Source organism: Phallusia mammillata, chromosome 2 (assembly GCF_965637545.1).
Source record: "Phallusia mammillata chromosome 2, kaPhaMamm4.hap1.1, whole genome shotgun sequence".
Classification (NCBI taxonomy): domain Eukaryota; kingdom Metazoa; phylum Chordata; class Ascidiacea; order Phlebobranchia; family Ascidiidae; genus Phallusia; species Phallusia mammillata.
Window position 1 is genome coordinate 17,338,873 of NC_137253.1, and position 19,782 is coordinate 17,358,654.

General features: G+C 39.2%; 1 long non-coding RNA gene across 1 annotated transcript; it reads left to right on the plus strand.

Annotated features, from left to right (window-relative positions):
• Nucleotides 1-5,073: 5,073 nt before the first annotated feature.
• Nucleotides 5,074-6,666, plus strand: LOC145214486 (uncharacterized). The gene is made up of 3 exons (XR_013857057.1): nt 5,074-5,841; nt 5,934-6,024; nt 6,347-6,666. It is a non-coding gene; the product is annotated as an uncharacterized LOC145214486 (long non-coding RNA).
• The last annotated feature ends 13,116 nt before the right edge of the window (nt 6,667-19,782 follow it).

The following is a 19,782-nucleotide window of genomic DNA, read 5'->3' on the forward strand; positions in this document are numbered from 1 at the left end:
ACGGGAAAAGTGCCTAACTAAAAGACGGGAGAGGCGGGACTACGTAAAAGCATTTGTTCGACATGACTAAAAGACGGGACTGGATGTAAATTCACATATAGTTTTTATAGCGTTAGTGCGCGAAAAAGGCACCACTGGTTTGACTTGATTGATCGACGTGTCCATATCAAACAATTTGTTGCTTCCTATATCTATGGGTGGCCTCAAATGTGGGAGTCTAATTTCTTGTCAAATAATCGCCGAGGAATGTTCTATTAACAAAGTAGCCTACAGACTCTTATGCTTGCAATACGCGACCACTGTATTTGTGTTTGAACACCTGTTGAAAACGGTTGGTGCTTTTTGTAGTTTAAACTTATTACAGCATTTCAATGTCTTGCGCTGCACTCTGCTATTAATGCTGGTTGTATCTTCGAAGGTTGTAAATAGTGATGCACCAAGTTTCGGTTGGCCGAAACAGTTCTGCCGCAAAAGGTTTCGGCCCGAACTTGGGTTCGGTCCATCACTAGTTGTAAACAATGCAAAAGAGAAAGAAGCACGAAACAAAACCAAAAAGTATTCAATTTTTATTTCTGATGTGTCCGCATGAAAAGTTAAGTACCAGAACACGTTTTTTTTGGTCAGGTAAGCAGGTGTTGCAAAATATCTGTTTTTCTCGAGTTTTACCTTCTTGGCAATGCCCTTCCTCGTATTTGGCCCACAGGTTGGGTTGGTCGTTTGTTTCAAAAAGGTCCGAAAAGCATTCATTCGAGAACGGAAATATTGGGCAATTACAACTTTTCCACATTCTCAGCTGGTTATAAACGTTAATCTTTAGACTTTTTATTATAACGTTTTTAACAGTCGCATCGCTGGCAATAAACCTAAGCCAGTTACGATCTTTTATGTCACAGTTTTGGCGAGGGGAATGTTGTTTATTATGGAAAAACAGTTTAGGAAACTCTCTTAACACACAGTCGCGCTATTCCTGTTTGCGTAAGACGGTACTGCTCATGTTTTTAGGCTACACTAGCTCTGCAAACTTTAGTTAAAGTTTTGGACTCATTCATTAGTTGAACTTCATGTTTCGTCAGTCATATTTTCAAGCGTATATGAGGGAAGCAAATTTATTTTCTGACTTAAACTTTCGCTGGCATTTGTTGTCGCTGTTCGGCCATCAAGCTGCAGTTGTGTTTTTATCAAGTCTTCTTTCAGGTACCGGTCACAGTAACCACAAAAGATAAGGTACATGTGCTGCTAAGAATTTAAGAGCAATCCTCATAATCATCCAGTCCCGTCTAACGCTGTAGGAACTATATGTGAACTTTCACCCAGTCCCGTCTTTTAGTCATGTTTAATAAACGCTTTTCCGTAGTCCCGTCTAACGCTATAAGAACTGTGTGTGAACTTTCACCTAGTCCCGTCTTTTAGTCATGCCTAACAAATGCTTTTCCGTAGTCCCGTCTGGCGCTATAAGAACTATATGTGAACTTTCACCCAGTCCCGTCTTTTAGTCATGTCGAACAATTGCTTTTCCGTAGTCCCGTCTGGCGCTATAAGAACTATATGTGAACTTTCACCGAGTCCCGTCTTTTAGTCATGTCGAACAAACGCTTTTCCGTAGTCCCATCTAACGCTATAAGAACTGCGTGTGAACTTTTACCCAGTCCCGTATTTTAGTCATGTCTAACAAATGCTTTTCCGTAGTCCCGTCTAACGGTATAGGAACTATATGTGAACTTTCACCCAGTCCCGTATTTTAGTCATGTCAAACAAACTCTTTTCCGTAGTCCCGTCTAACGCTATAAACACGGTCTGTGAACTTTCACCCAGTCCCGTCTTTTAGTCATGTCTAACAAACGCTTTTCCGTAGTCCTGTCTAACGCTATAAGAACTGCGTGTGAACTTTCACCCAGCCCGTCTTTTAGTCATGTCTAACAAATGCTTTTCCGTAGTCCCGTCTGGCGCTATAAGAACTATAAGTGAACTTTCACCCAGTCCCGTCTTTTAGTCATGTCGAACAATTGCTTTTCCGTAGTCCCGTCTGGCGCTATAAGAACTATATGTGAACTTTCACCGAGTCCCGTCTTTTAGTCATGTCGAACAAATGCTTTTCCGTAGTCCCGTCTTATGCTATAAGCACGGTCTGTGAACTTTCACCCAGTCCCGTCTTTCATTCTACTTGAATATGCGATTTTCCGTAGTCCCGCCTCTCCCGTCTTTTAGTTTGGCACTTTTCCCGTAACCCCGTCTCTCCCGTCTTTTAGACCTCCATTTCCGTCGTCCTGTATTCCCGTATTTTAGACATGTCCTTCTTGGTGACCCGAATAGCCCTAACCGCCGGCATTTCTACGAGTGTGCAGAAAAAAAAAGATAAAAAATTAAATTATTACAAACTATTCGACATTTGACCGGGTTTGACTAAAAGCCTGACTGGCCTGACTGGCCTGACTGGCCTGACTGGCCTGACTGGCCTGACTGGCCTGACTGGCCTGACTGGCCTGACTGGCCTGACTGGCCTGACTGGCCTGACTTTGGCGGCAGTGTTTCACAAAATATTTTTTGGACTGACTTGTTTGAAAAGTATGACTACTGTTGATTGGAAAAGGCCTGACTGCGTAAAGCGTCATCAGAGAAGGCCTGATTAGGGTGATTATCGATTGGGAAAGGCCTGACTGCAATATTAAAAACCGGATTTGGGTGATTGTCGATTGGGAAAGGCCTGTCTGCAATATAGAAAGCCTAACTTGGGTGATTGTCGATTGGAAAAGGCCTGACTGCAATATTAAAAACCCGATTTGGGTGATTGTCGATTGGGAATGGTCTGTCTGCAATATAGAAAGCCTGACTTGGGTGATTGTCAATTGGAAAAGGCCTGACTGCGTAAAACGTCATCAGAGAAGGCCTGACTTTCGTGATTGTCGATTGGGAAAGGCCTGACTGCGTAAAACGTCACCAGAGAAGGCCTGACTTTCGTGATTGTCGCTTGTGAAAGGCCTGACTCCGCAGAACGTCATCAGAGAAGGCCTGACTTAGGTGATTGTCGATTGGGAAAGGCCTAACTGCAATATTAAAAACCTGACTTGGGTGATTGTCGATTGGGAAAGGCCTGACTGCAATATTAAAAACCTGACTTGGGTGATTGTCGATTGGAAAAGGCCTGACTGCAATATAAAAGGCCTGACTTGGGTGATTGTCGGTTAGAGAAGGCCTGACTGCAATATAGAAGGCCTGACTTGGGTGATTGTCGATTGGGAAAGACCTGACTGCGTAAAGCGTCATCAGAAAGGCCTGACTTTCGTGACTGTCGATTGGGAAAAGCCTGACTGCAATATAGAAAGCCTGACTTGGGTGATTGTCGATTGGGAAGGGCCTGACTGCAATATAAAAGGCCTGACTTGGTTGATTGTCGGTTAGAGAAGGCCTAACTGCAATATAGAAGGCCTGACTTGGGTGATTGTCGATTGGGAAAGGCCTGACTGCGTAAAGCGTCATCAGAAAGGGCCTGACTTGGGTGATTGTCGATTGGGAAAGGCCTGACTGCAGTATAGAAAGCCTGACTTGGTTGATTGTCGATTGGGAAGGGCCTGACTGCAATATAAAAGGCCTGACTTCAGTGATTGTCGGTTAGAGAAGGGCCTGACTGCAATATAAAAGGCCTGACTTGGGTGATTGTCGATTGGGAAAGGCCTGACTGCAATATAGAAGGCCTGACTGCAATATAGAAGGCCTGACTTGGGTGATTGTCGTTTAGAGAAGGCCTGACTTGGGCGATTGTAAAACGCCTGACTGCGTCAAGCGTCATCAGAGAAGGCCTGACTTTCGTGATTGTCGATTGGGAAAGGCCTGACTGAGTAAAACGTCATCAGTAAAGGCCTGACTTTTGTGATTGTCGATTGTGAAAGGCCTGACTGCAATATAGAAAGCCTGACTTGGGTGATTGTCGATTGGGAAAGGCCTGACTGCGTAAAGCGTCATCAGAAAGTGCCTGACTTTCGTGATTGTCGATTGGAAAAGGCCTGACTGCGTAAAATGTCATCAGTACAGGCCTGACTTTCGTGATTGTCGATTAGGAAAGGCCGGACTGCAATATTAAAAACCCGATTTGGGTGATTGTCGATTGGGAATGGCCTGTCTGCAATATAGAAAGCCTGACTTGGGTGATTGTCGATTGGAAAAAGCCTGACTGCGTAAAGCGTCATCAGAGAAGGCCTGACTTTCGTGATTGTCGATTGGGAAAGGCCTGACTGCAATATAGAAAGCCTGACTTGGGTGATTGTCGGTTAGAGAAGGCCTGACTGCAATATAGAAGGCCTGACTTGGGTGATTGTCGATTGGGAAAGACCTGACTGCGTAAAGCGTCATCAGAAAGGCCTGACTTTCGTGACTGTCGATTGGGAAAAGCCTGACTGCAATATAGAAAGCCTGACTTGGGTGATTGTCGATTGGGAAGGGCCTGACTGCAATATAAAAGGCCTGACTTGGGTGATTGTCGGTTAGAGAAGGCCTGACTGCAATATAGAAGGCCTGACTTGGGTGATTGTCGATTGGGAAAGGCCTGACTGCGTAAAGCGTCATCAGAAAGGGCCTGACTTGGGTGATTGTCGATTGGGAAAGGCCTGACTGCAGTATAGAAAGCCTGACTTGGTTGATTGTCGATTGGGAAGGGCCTGACTGCAATATAAAAGGCCTGACTGCAATATAGAAGGCCTGTCTTGGGTGATTGTCGTTTAGAGAAGGCCTGACTTGGGCGATTGTAAAACGCCTGACTGCGTCAAGCGTCATCAGAGAAGGCCTGACTTTCGTGATTGTCGATTGGGAAAGGCCTGACTGAGTAAAACGTCATCAGTAAAGGCCTGACTTTTGTGATTGTCGATTGTGAAAGGCCTGACTGCAATATAGAAAGCCTGACTTGGGTGATTGTCGATTGGGAAAGGCCTGACTGCGTAAAGCGTCATCAGAAAGTGCCTGACTTTCGTGATTGTCGATTGGAAAAGGCCTGACTGCGTAAAATGTCATCAGTACAGGCCTGACTTTCGTGATTGTCGATTAGGAAAGGCCGGACTGCAATATTAAAAACCCGACTTGGGTGATTGTCGATTGGGAATGGCCTGTCTGCAATATAGAAAGCCTGACTTGGGTGATTGTCGATTGGAAAAAGCCTGACTGCGTAAAGCGTCATCAGAGAAGGCCTGACTTTCGTGATTGTCGATTGGGAAAGGCCTGACTGCAATATAGAAAGCCTGACTTGGGTGATTGTCGGTTAGAGAAGGCCTGACTGCAATATAGAAGGCCTGACTTGGGTGATTGTCGATTGGGAAAGGTCTGACTGCGTAAAGCGTCATCAGAAAGGGCCTGACTTGGGTGATTGTCGATTGGGAAAGGCCTGACTGCAGTATAGAAAGCCTGACTTGGTTGATTGTCGATTGGGAAGGGCCTGACTGCAATATAAAAGGCCTGACTTCAGTGATTGTCGGTTAGAGAAGGCCTGACTGCAATATAGAAGGCCTGACTTGGGTGATGTTTCATTTTGCATTTATTTGCTATTATATTTGCAGGACTCGTTTCGTACTATGGTCTCGCCGATGTTGATTTTGACCCCACACAATTGCGTAGGCAATAAGGCATGACACCACCCCTATAATGGACTAAACATCAAATGCAACCCCTTACTTATCTGTGTTTTCCTTCAAGGTTACAAAGTGAAGTACATTTTTTGCGGGTGATGGAAGAAGTGCCGCGTAATTAAAATTTGTAATTGATTAAAGCGAAGTATTCCACCGAACTCCAAACACACACACACACACTGTAAATTAGGCATCGTTCAAGAATTCGGGCTTTCTTCAGCTTTTTACCCAAAAGGTATGTAAGGTGAAATTTAATATTTACGATTTTTTAAATTTGTGGCCTAAAACTTGTTGTTGCTGTTGTTTATTGTTTTCATTTTCTTTCAGATGTGAGATGAGCTGGTGACTGTGATGTGCAAAATGATTTCAACAGCAATGGACATGGTCACGACCAATTATCAGCCAACTTTCTGACCAGGTATGTTTTGTTGTCTGTATTTTCAATGCAATTTGTTTGGCAATCGTGTGATATATACATCGAAAAACGTGTGATGTTGCATCGAGCACCATGTTTGAAATTGGTACTAAAATTTATGTTAACCGGCTTTGGTCCCAAGGGAGGAAACTATTGTGCAGCACTAAAGCTCGCATTCGGCCGCGGGCTTTGATCACTTGACAAAGGGCAGGAAGAAGCTCAGTCATGCCGAGCAGTTAGTTTCAAATGACTGCCCACTCGCATTCCTATTCAAACTTACTTACTGTGTGGCAATCAATATTTTTATGTGTATTAATGCTTGTAGGAAGACACTGCATGAAGGAAGAGCCCATCTACTTTGGCGACTTATCTATTTCTAAAAATGCCAAAGCTTCTGCTGCACCGATGATGTTCTTTCTGACATCATTTTTTATGGATGTTTGACATACACTTCCCGCTTCGTGCGCGCAACTGCTTTTATCTCATATATCTAAATCTTGGTAATTCGCTTTTTGTATCGATCATTGCTTTTTGTTACCTAACATTTCCATGCATTGTTTTTTCATGTTTCTTCGCCGTATTTTACATGTGCAAATAAATGTATCAAGCCAGCAATTCGCTGTGTGCTAATGTAACCATGGAGTACGCCATGGTACGTTAGGCCAGGATGAACATGTCCACCAGGTAAAATTTCGTGGCACAAGGGGTGTGCAAATTCCACCCTCTGGGTCAGATCGCGATTTACAGTGCAGTTACTTTTTTGACTGTTTTCCAAGACTTAAAAAACAGATACTAAAGCACAGGTTGCAAAATTGCTTAGAAATTGGTGAAAAAGAATCTGCTATGTCCGGCACCTAAAATTCTATTCCAATTTTCCATTCTGGTATTGCTAATTGCAGATTTTTTTTCTAGCATTTTTCATTTTTTTCGATGGGGAGAAAAATGTTTCAAGTAATGCCGAAACTGAAGTTACTTATTTATCAAGTAGACTTAAAATATTAGCATTCAGCGTGACCCCACTTGGGGTCGCGACCCACAGGTTGAAGACCACTGGTGTGACGCATCGGCAGTCGGTGGGGAGTAGGGACCGAAGGGTTGAAAAGAAATTTCAATTTAATACAATGATGTGATACCATCCATGACAAATTTTTCGCAACGTTTATATGCTAAAAAAACTCCAATACAGAGAAAAAAGCAAAGCAACGGTTTTGTGGTTCGGTACGACCTAGAAATATACAGACAATGAGTATTGTTGTTTTATAATAGACTGTTTCAAAGCAAAGACAATGCACATGGACACAACAATGGAAGATACGGTTGAATTAATTGAAATTGAAGTTAGGTAACAGTAGCTGAAGCATTTTCCATAGTTTTTGAACATTTTGTATATTCTCTATATAGTTTTTGTTTTAACGTCGTTTCACTTTACTATAGATTACATTGCCACAAGTAAATAATTTATTATCTTTTCTGAAAATTGTCAACAAACGATGTCAGAGATTAAACCTGTAAAATGTACTGGAGTGACCCATCATTTAACTGAATCTGAGGTTTTGTTGTTGTTGCGAAACGCAGGGGCGGCTCGTGCTAGGAAACGCAGGGGCCCTAGATATTTTTACTCAATACACCTACCATAATATTACAAATAACTTTCATTATTTTTATTTTTTATTCCTTAGCAATATATAATAAGCATAATTTCCGCCCTAATCATCTTTTTTTTCATTAAAAAAATTTTTTTTTGGAAACACTAATGTATATCTATGCTGGAACTGCAGCTCCAGTTTTCTGACGTTTCCTTCCTGACGTTTCATGACGTTTTGCGGTTCTGCGCATGCGCACTTTGAAAAGCTACATGCTGGGCGAAATAGGAGCCAGGGTGCTGCGGCTCGCGCAGCTCCACCAATCACGTAGCGTGTGACCTGGGCACCCGGAAGTAGTTGTCTGTTCCGCGTTTATTGTGTGCCAAAGCAAATCACGTGTACCATCAGGTTCGACAATGAGTACAGTACGACAGTTATTCTTTTTTAATCATTTATACAGTTTTTGATTGAAAGGTTAATCATGGCTTTTCGAGATTCTAATTCGGTGACTGTAAGTGAGCTTCAGCAACTTAAGATTTCGCAGTTATCAAGTTATCAATAGGTGAGAAAGCAGAAAAACATGAGAAGTCAAAGAAGCATGTGGACAATGATGTTTCACTTTCACTTTTGGGAACTATAAATATTAAGGAAAAACTTAGTGAGGCGTATATAGACTTTCAATTATTGAACACAACAAAAAAGTGGAAAAAATCGTGAAATTTTGTCCAAAATAATAGACTGCATTTTGTTCTGTGGAAACTTTGAAACTCCCTTACGTGGACATGATGAAAAAGATGAGTATTGATATAATGGACATGTACTGTTTGTCTAAATAGTAGCTGCTAAATTGCTTCACAGGAAGTGTTTCTTAAGAATGAACATTCTACAGACAAGATAGTAGTGACCACCAAGGACATCCTATTGTTGACAAAGGAATACTAGTTACTGAAATGAAAATGTTTCTGTAGATCTGATGTTCATGATTACTTTGAAAATAATCTAGATGATGTTTTGACAAGTGAAATTACTAGGATGAAAAATCCTTTTTGCTGTTTCCATGAGTCCTTTGAAGGCAAAGGCAAAACAGTTTGGATGCAAACCTTTGTTAGGAACACCATTATTTCCAAAAGACTTGCACTTGCAGTGCTAGTACTACTAAATCGAAAAACAGTTTCTCAGTTGTCATTTGGAATATCAATTATCATGCCCAAACTATAACTTTATGATTCATTTTGGTTGTAAAAAGGAAGCACAAGGTTTAATAATATGGTTTAAATTTAAGTGAGAGTGTTGTAAATTTTAAAGCTTGAAGGAGTTTTGCACTTAAAAAAGCAATTATAAGCTATTTGCCAGCAAATAAAGCAGCAATTATAGCAGTTAAAAATCTGAAAGACAAATAATAGTCTGTACACAAAGATTCAAAAAATTTTTTTAAAATAAACAAGTTCTGACACAAATGTAAAGTGGTTGTTAAATTTGTCAGTTATGATACCAATAAACAGCTGTATGGCTAGTTTTTTGTGTGACAATTATAATCTGTGAAGTGTCATATAATATGTTGAAAACGCTGACTGTGACCATAAGGTTACTTAAATGAAACATGACCATTTTTTTAAATGTTGTCGAACTGAAATACTTCGACCTTTTTCGAATCATTACTTTTTTTCTATATTCTTGTTGTGTTTTACCGTATTTACAACCGCTTAGTTTCGAGTCTGTGTCAAGTGTGTTTTTGTTCCACATTATTACTGCATGTTATGGTGTTTAGGCTAAACAGTTTAGCCGTCGCTGTGCAAGTAAACAAAATACACAAATGATGCCGTCTGCTATTTACACTCGTGTACATTATTGCGTAACAAAAATTACGTCACAATGGAGTTTCTAATTAAGATTTGTATTACTTGTTTTTCTACACAAAACAATGGCTAGAAAAGTATAAATGTAGGTTTTCTATATACAGTATTGCCAAGTTATATATGTTCAATAATGGCTAAAATTTTGAGCAGCACCCCCACAAATTTTAGCCTTTACTGAACATATATAAGTGGGCAGTATATTGAAAAGCTACATTTCTAGTTTTCTAGCCATTTGTTTTGTGTAGAACAGGGGCGTGCAACATACGGCCCGCGGGCCAGTGTCCGGCCCGCGGCACCTATTTTCGTGGCCCACGCAGACTACAAAGTACTCTATTAATTATGTATACTTTTTACGGTTAGAGCATGGAATGTTGCTATTTGTACACAATCACCGGTATTTTTGACTTTGTACAACGTCACACCGTGATAAGGTTTTATACACTGTGACGACATATTCCCATTGTTACATCATAGTGTGCATTATGCAGTGATGGGGAGACTCGAGTCACCTTTTTAAAAGGCTTGACTTGACTCGAGTCTCAGTTGTAAAAAGACTCGACTTGACTTGGACTCGTCTCAGTAGAGACTCGACTCGGACTCGGACTCGTTATTTCACCAACAAAACGGAAAATTCTTACAATAAATATAATCTGTTCAGTTGGCTTCAACCAAACAACAGCAGCAATTTACTGTGCTATGAAAAATTATTTTTGATTAATTTTAACGTAACGAAGTAGCTGCTGCATGCACAAACTTTCTTTCGCTGACATTATAATCGTTGTACTTATTGCTTGGGTTAAGGTAATCGAATGCAGTACATGTCACGGCCAAGTATTCGCTATTATGAGCGCTTATATTACTGAACAAACGCTCTAGCGCATGCAGTAAAATATGAATTTTTGGTTTTGAAAAACAAAACTTCTTTGAACAGATTGACGTTCTTTTCCACGCTGTTTAATGAGTGTAAATTAACGTGTTGCGTTAAAGTTGACCTTACTTTAAGAAAGGGACGTTGATGAGATATGTTCACTGTGATGAAGCGGTGTCCGTTGTTAAGGTAAAAAAGTCGAGATGAACCATTCAAATAGATTAACTATCTAAACCTTGAACCTTTCCTTGCAAAAACATTTTGGGACTTGCCTTGACTCGAACCGCTAATGACTTGACTTGAAACTCGAACCGCTAATGACTCGACTCGACTTGAGACTCGAACCCCTTGTGACTCGACTTGACTTGGGACTCGAAACCCTACTGACTTGACTTGACTTGAGACTCGATAGATGGGACTCGTTACCCAACCCTGGCATTATGACAGAACTGCCTTTCTAGCAACAATTCAGTAATATGATTTATAGGTGCAGTAAAAATATTGACATTTATTTAACGAAAAGGTTAGCAGATATCCTATTGATTAAAAAGTACTCAAAGAGTAACTTGACTGTGTTCATGCGCTTTGCTATTCAATAAGCTGTTTAAAAATGTATGTGTTGCTTTATAGTTGCACGCCTCTGGTGTAGAAAAACAAGTAATACAAATCTTAATTAGCAACTCCATTGTGACGTAATTTTTGTTACGCAATAATGTACACGAGTGTAAACAGCAGACGGCATCATTTGTGTATTTTGTTTACTTGCACAGCGACGGGCCAAACACAATAACGTTCAGTAATAATGTGAAAAACAAAAACACACGTGACACAGCTTCGAAACGAAGCGGTTGTAAATACGGTAAAACACAACAGGAATATAGAAAAAAAAGATACAAATAAGTCGAAAAATGTCGAAGTGTTCGTTTAAACATCTTTCTTAAAATTTTTGTGTACAGACTATTAATTGTATTTTAGTTTCTTGACTGCTATAATTGCTGCTTGCTGACAAATAGCTTATAATTCCTTTTTTAAGTGCAAAACGCCTTCAAGCTTTAAAATTTACAACACTCTCACTTAAATTTAAACCATATTATTAAATATTGTGCTTCGTTTTTCCAACCAAAATGAATCATGAAGTTATAGTTTGGGCATGATAATTGATAGCTTCTTCCTTAATCCCAAATGATAACTAAGAAACTGTTTTTCTATTTAGTATTCTAGTTCTAGCACTGCAAGTGCAAGTCTTTTGGAAATATTGGTGTTCCTCAGAAAAAATGGCATCTTTTTCAGTGTTAAAAAGAACTGTTTTGCCTTTGAAGGAATCATGGAAACAGGAAAAAGGATTTTTCATCCTAGTAATTTAACTTGTCAAAACATCATCTCTAGATTAATTAATTTCAAAGTAATCATGAACATTAGATCTACAGAAACATTTTCATTTGAGTAACTAGTATTTCTTTGTCAACAATAGGATGTCCTTGGTGGTCACTACTATCTTGTCTGTAGAATGTTCATTCTTAAGAAACACTTCCTGTGAAGCAATTTAGCAGCTACTGTTTAGACAAACAGTACATGTCCATTATATCAATACACATGATTGCACTTGGTTGCAAATACTGTCCACATGGTGTGTTAAGAAATCCACACTTTAAATTGTCTTCACTCTTTTTTTTGTCTTCATTTCAAAATTCCTGTTGCTTGCAGTTGTTTGTTCTGCATTTGATATTGCCTGAATTTCAGTGAGGCATTTAACTTCACAGTCACAAATTTAATGTTTCTTTGGTAGCATTAGGAACAAAAACTGAGTATTTCTTGTTGTTGCTTACTCCTGCATGACATTGGAGTAGCAGATGTTTTTTCCCATACTTTCATAAATCTTTTTGATTCAGTTATTTATTATAAAGGTTAATTGTGACTTTTAAAGGTGTTAGATGACCTTTTTTCTTTTTCAAGGTGTTAGATGCACTTATTTAATGAAATGATAACTGTAAAAACTGAAACCCACTTACAGTCATCTTAAAAAGTCACGACTAACAGTCAAACAATAAATTTAATGATAACAAAATAATTATTTAACTGCACTCACTGTCGAACTTAAAAACACAGTACACGGGTTTGGCTTTGGAGCTCACTGACGCGAAGCAGACAACACAACTAGCGCTACGTCACGGGAGGGGCTGCGCGAGCCACAGCCCCCTCTCGCCTATTTCGCCCGGCATGTAGCTTTTCCAAGTGCGCATGCGCACAACTGAAAACGTCATGAAACGTCACGAAACTGGAGCTGCAGATATGTAAATCTGTTGCCATGGTAGTTTTATTTTTGTTGAAAAGGTTTAGTATTTCTTTAGCAATGTCTACATCAGGGGTTCTTAACCAAGGGTTCTCGTACCCCCAAGGGGTGTGAGAACTGTTCCTAGGGGGTGCGGGGATGCTGAATCATTAAGGTTGGTTAGATCTATTCTATATAATTAAGAAACCCAGGGGGGTGCAAAAAAAAGAAAAAAAGGTCAAGAACCACTGGTCTACATTCTACAGGCAGTCAGAATAAAGATTACATATTGTCTGGGTGTTGGTTATTACCCATTGATAAATTAATCATTTCTCCAACCAATTAGAACTTGGTTGTCGAATACAGTAGTACAAACATTTTTTTTTTCTTGCATGATATTTACCACAAATGACATTTGAAGATAGTTTATATAATGGAAGCTGTTTTTATGCATGCTGAGTGCAGATTTTTTTCTTTGTACTATTGGGTTATTTTTACATTTTGTGAGGAAGACTCAGTTAAGGTTTAATTAACATCAGGAGCTAAATATACCAATAACTTGAGGTTTTTGTTCTAATTGACAAACCTGCCACATCTTTCAGCAAATGTGTTTTTGGTATTTTTGTTGGTAAAAACCTTCTCACTACGGTCAAATTTTACTGTACCTATTTCAATCAAATTGTATACTTTCAGTTTAATATTGTAATAAAAATGAATATTCCTTATTTTCTTTCTGAAGTTTTTGAAAAACTGATATTTGTTTATTGATTCATTTACAATACAATTTCAAAATCAATATGATTACCTAATTTGCCTTTTTAATGACAGTCACAGGCTTGTACTCCATATAACTAAAGGACTCATATTTTATGTGTGTTTAATTTATGAATAAAACAGCCTTTTGCAATGCACTGGCACAAACAGTAAAATGTTACAAAACAGAAATGTGAAAGAGAATGTGAAACATGGATTTTTTTGTTTAAAACAAAAATATGGCTTCTGTAATTACAATTGTATGATTAAATGCTTTTTTAAGAAAATCGCAAACATGTTTGCTTCAAACTAGCCAGTAAACTGTGTTTTATGTTAAGATATTAATGCATGATCAAAACATTGTGTATGGTGTAGTAGGTTCTGGGTGGAGTTTATACCAAAAATAAAAAGGCATTTGCACAGCTTTGTGGTCTTCATTTCTCAGAAAAAGTTTCCATTTAAAAAGGGAGAACAGTTCCGTTTTGTTAGTCATTTAAGTCGCAATATGGCTGGGTCTCCCAACTGTGTTAAAAATTCGATGTTGAATAAAATAGTTCGAGTATATATATTAAAAAAACAGGACAGTGAAGTTCATGAGTAGGAGCAAAACTTCATCAGAATCAACCCTAACATTGAATCTTTTATATGGGAGTGTTTATACGCATTTAATGTTTAATAAGTACCTCAAACTCCTTTTGAGAGCGTACACAATATAACTTAACCTACCTAAAACCAAGAACACAAACTGGAGCCAGTTTGTTTACAACGGTATGTGACGTCATAATGCGTACATTTTTATTCATGGTAGTCAGGCTGCATTCCTTGGAAAAAAGTGCTTACCTATTATAATTTAAAAATTTTTTTTTTAAATAATACAAATTTTTTATTAATTTTATTTTAATAAAATGCCGATTAATGCCATAAAAGTTATTCTTAGTATACACTGATCAAACATAAAAATTATATGTAAAGATATCAAACATAAAAACTATATGTAAAGATATGTCTCTCTTTCGTGAGAGACAATCACGAAAGTCAGGCCTTCTCTGATGACGCTTTACGCAGTCAGGCCTTTCCCAATCAACAGTAGTCATATTTTTCAAACTAGTCAGTCCGAAAAATATTTTGTGAAACACTGCCGCCAAAGTCAGGCCAGTCAGGCCAGTCAGGCTTTTAGTCGACCCCCATTTGACCTCAAGTGAACGGGACTCCAGTGCCGCTAGTTTTTTATATCATTATATCACTTGGTGCACCTTTATATAGCTTGGTGCGCCTTCACATCGCTTGGTGCACCTTTTTTCGCTTGGTGCACGTTTATACGACTAGATGCACCTTTATATCACTTGTTGCACGTTTAAATTGGGTCCCATTTTCGTCACTGTTACGACATTTAAGCATTTGGATCAAGCGTTCTTTGACTTTTTTGGAAATTTAAGTGTGGTTTTAGATGATGATTTTGACAACCTAATTTTTGGTTCGGACGACGAGAAAGCCATGCATAAAGCAGCAACTCGTGCCTTTACGGGCTGTAATCATGTTCTATGCAATGAACATCTAAAGCAGTGGTTCCCTACCTTTTTGACCTTGCGGCACCCTATCAAAGAGATAAATAGTTTGCGGCACCCTGGCAAAACTGGATTAATTTTTTGAGGTTTCTGTATTTCAAATAACTGTATGAAACAAGGAGCCGGGAATAACTGCGAGACGCGAAACTTGATACGCACTGAAACTCGGTTAGAAATAAATAAATTCCGCCCTTAACGGGTTAAAAATAAATAATGGACTGCAATATTGCAATATATCGCGGCACCCTTGACCACTTCAATTGGCACCCCGGTTGGGAACCACTGATCTAAAGGATGGCGTGACGCGATTCTTTCGCGATAAAGTGGGCGCTGAAGAAAAACGTCGCAGCAGTTTGTTACAAATGTACGGCGACCTAATCAAATCCACCACTGAGGATGAATTTGACGTTAAATGAGCAGAAATTCTCGAAATATGCAATGATCAACCTTTGGCTAGGCCATATTTAGTAAGATTTTTAGAAACAGCAAAAGAAAAGCAATGGAGAAAAATACCACTGATTGGAAACATTTGGACGAACAACAACAGCGAATCCCTTAATCATGTCCTCAAATGCAAATCAGGCTGGAAACAACAAAAGATCCCCAAACTTATCGATCAGATCTATGGCGTTGTGAAAGATCAGTATAAAGAAATAACAAAAGCGATGGTTATAACCTTGGACCCTTTCATCTGGCGCCAGGCTATGAGCATTTTACTATTCCGATCAATGAATGGTCTAAGAAGTCCGATTCGGAGAAGCTTCAATATTTGCTTAATTTTTCAAAATTTAGACTGAATAAAACAAAACAAACACCCCAAAAACACCAATCGTCCACTGATAATTCCCTTCTTACACTTCTGCCCTCGGCGGGTGCAGGGAAAAAGCGAGGTCAAAAAGATAGGAAAAATAAAACATCACACCAAAAAAATGAAGCACTAAAGAAAAAATGCTTGCATATAATCAGATGTGTTCGTGTAATTTTCGTTTTTTAAATCGTAACTTAATATTTGTTTGCATCAGCTCATCGTAAATGCATGGGGGTTTATTTTACAAAAAAAAATTCGTTCATATAAATGGTGCCGTAAAATGCAAATCGTACTAGACGAAAAAGGCAGCCAGCGGTCCATGTGAATGTGATTATTTATTTCGATATAAATGTGTACCAAGTAATACGAAGTTTCAAGTGGTATAAACGTGCACCAAGCGATATAAAGGTGCACCAAGCGATGTGAAGGCGCACCAAGCGATATAAAGGCACACCAAGCGATATAAAGGTGCACCAAGCGATGTGAAGGCGCACCAAGCGATATAAAGGCACACCAAGCGATATAAAGGTGCACCAAGCGATGTGAAGGCGCACCAAGCGATATAAAGGCACACCAAGCGATATAAAGGTGCACCAAGCGATGTGAAGGTGCACCAAGCGATATAAAGGTACACCAAGCGATATAATGGTGCACCAAGTGATATAATGGTCCACCAAGCGATATAAAAGTGCGCCAAGCTATGTGAAGGCGCACCAAGCGATATAAAGGTGCACCAAGCGATGTGAAGGTGCACCAATCGATGTAAAGGTGCACCAAGCGGTTAAAGGTGCACCAAGTGAGATAGGTGCACCCAGCGATCCAAGTGGTCCAAGTGATCCAAGTGATCCAAGTGATCCAAGTGATCCAAGCGATCCAAGTGATCCAAGTGATCCAAGTGAACCATATGATCCTGTATATTTTAGATGCACCCTTAAAGTATCTACCTAAATAGGGAAAAACGAGGCAAAAATGTAAATGCTGCAGGTAACTCGTTTGCACTCGACGCAACTCGTATTTAGTGCAGGTAACCATTTTTGACACGACGAAATATGTAGTTGGTGCGACGTAACTCGAAAATGCTACAGGTAACTCGTTTAGACTCGACTAAACTCGTATTTGGTTCGGGCAACCGTTTTTGACACGACGAAACTTGTAGTTGGTGCGACGTAACTTAAAATGCGACAGGTAACTGGTTTAGACTCGACCGAACTCGTATTTAGTGCAGGTAACCGTTTTTTGGGAGACAAAACGGTATGTGTTGTTTAATGTTGTTATGCTGTTTTGTAATAATTTATTTTTATTCTTGTGCAGTAAGAACGATAATGTCTTTCCTGATGATTTGTTTTCTTTCATTTGGTTGTGGTTTCTGTCATATTGGTTATTTGATAAACCACTGGTTGTCCACTTCATTTATACTCATCCGCTGAGGATGAAATCATTATATTTGTGGAATGTTGATTGGCCTACATTACAGAATACAGAAGATGATGCGAAAACTGGCTTGTGACTTCATGTTCATTGTGGTTCCAACAAGAATGGGTTCAGAACCACTGACATTCACCATCATAGGGAAAAAATCATAAATGTAACTATGTTTCGAACACGTAAAACCTTCTTAGTTTTAGATTCAAGAATGCTGCAAGAACACGATCCTTAAAAAGCTTTGACTGAAGCAAAACCGACAACTGCTGGGTGTTCCAGACACTTATGAAAACGAAAAAGTAAAAAAAGCAGTGGTTTTAAAGAATTAATATCCAAAATAACTCATGAAATTCTTTGTATTTTTATAGCATTGTTGTGATTGTTTTGTGTAGTCCGCAGTAATTTAAAGACACTCAAACACTTCGAATACGAGTAAACTTATGAATGATGCAATAAAATTATCTTTGTCTTTTCAAGTTATTAAGTTTATGAGATTTTTTGGTAAGTGTTTTTACGAAACTTATATTTGCTTTGTTTTATTTCATTACGTTAATTGTGTGGTTGTCAGTTAATCTTGTTTATATTATGACGTAAACTATAGTGATTACAGTAACCAACAAGGAGGTCCAACATTAAGTATTGCTGATACTAACGGATTGCATACTTTTTTGCTCTAAAGATAGTTTTAATGACTGACAGATGTACAATTCTTTCTTTACAAAATATATTAGGATAGTAATAGAACAACTATAAGCATTAGCGAGGTGTGACTTTTTGCACAAAATGTGCACCTATAACAAAATTGGAGAGAAAAAGCTTGTCACAATCAATTTAAATAGAGATAATGTTACAGAAGTTGTAAATAAGAAAACCAGGATTGCTTGTCCCTGTCAGATACAAGTTTTCAAATCATACAGGAAATCAAAAACTATCCGTTTCTGTGTTCTTCTTGCAGAACCTCGGCTGCAAGACGCATTAGACTTTTTCGCTTCTCTGGCTCGCTTGGGCAAGGTTGTTCAATGCCGTTCTTTTGTAACCGATCTTGAGTAAAAACTACGCATGTCTATTACGTCAGCTTATGAAAGAATATTCACAATGATTGTTTTATTCAATGAATAATAACATACATTGTCAGTATTTATGAGAAATCTGCATTCTTAGCGGTAGGCTACCGGTATTAGCGAAATGCATAAATTTCACACATCCATTTCTTTTGTAGGCGGCTAAAGACGGACTTGATGCTCTCACGAAGGCTATCGCGATTGAGGATTTATACATAAAGAAAAACCGCGAAATTCCAGTGGCTGAATTAAAATATCGTTTAGACGACCAAGCCAAAAATATCATAGCAGAACATAATCTTTTAGATGATGCTTGGATACCTGTGGAGACTGTCGCCGACGGTAACTGTTTGTTCCATGCTGCCTCCATATGCCTGGTTGGAAACTCCAGTATCGCAATAGAACTAAAGGCACGAACTTGTATTGATATGATTCCATTCGTTGGCAAAACAACTAATGTGTGTTTCGCCGGCGTATAATGATTCATGCATCCAATGTGCGGTTAATGGAGCGTTTTCAAGTGCTTGGACGATTCTTGCTTTAAACAATGTCATTGGGCGTGGCATTAATAGTATATACCCTCCGTGCAATGGACCATTGGACAAAACCATTGGCAATCTTAATCAAATAATTTCGGCACAGCTCTTCACAGTCGAACCTATTTCGATTATGTGGACAAAAATCAGCACTAGGTCTGTGAAAACTTAGGTTCCCGACCACTTTGTTGCCGTATGCAGAGACGTTACCCACATACGCCATTCAACCCCGATAAGCTCAATGGATTATTTGGAAAATGATTCAATCGAAATTAGTAGCGACGATTTATTTCTCGAAGATGTGCCACAAGTCCACGGTTCATCCCCGTTGACGAAACCGCCCTTAATTTCTTCCCCATGGACGTCACCGCCCTTAATTTCTTCCCCATCGACGTCACCGCCCTTAATTTCTTCCCCATCGACATCACCACCAAAATCCACTGATTCTTCATCAGATGACATAGACAGACAGCAAGCTGCGGTCGACGGTACAATCGACAAAGGCCAATGTGATAGCTCAAAAACAGGCAAATTAAAATACGAAAGTTTTTTCAAATGCAGGACCGACATAACCCCTCGGAGGGTCTAAGAGGGCTAAATCAACTGCACAGAAAAAAACATTTTGACCAGACCAAACACAATCCAAGACCTGGAAAAATAGAAAAATACGCTGAAGAAATAATAGAAGTGGTAAACATGGCCGTAACCCATAATTTCGTAAGACGGGTTACACATGGAAAGGATGTACCAGTGAGTGTCCACCTTTACACAGACGAACAAGTACGTGACTTTAAACCAGCGGTTCCCAAACTGGGGTCCGCGGTCCTTTAGGGGTCCGTGAGGCAATTTTGAGGGTACCGCGAGGCGATTGAAGTAATTCTATAATCTTATTTGGCGTCAGTTTGTGCCACTAAATAAGTTTAAATCAAAGTAGAATTGAGAATCGACTGTCTCCATTGCTAAACAATGGCCTTTATTGAATGACAGCTATAATAAATGCAATTGTTCGCGCACAATCGTAATGTTTTTGTCCTGTTTGT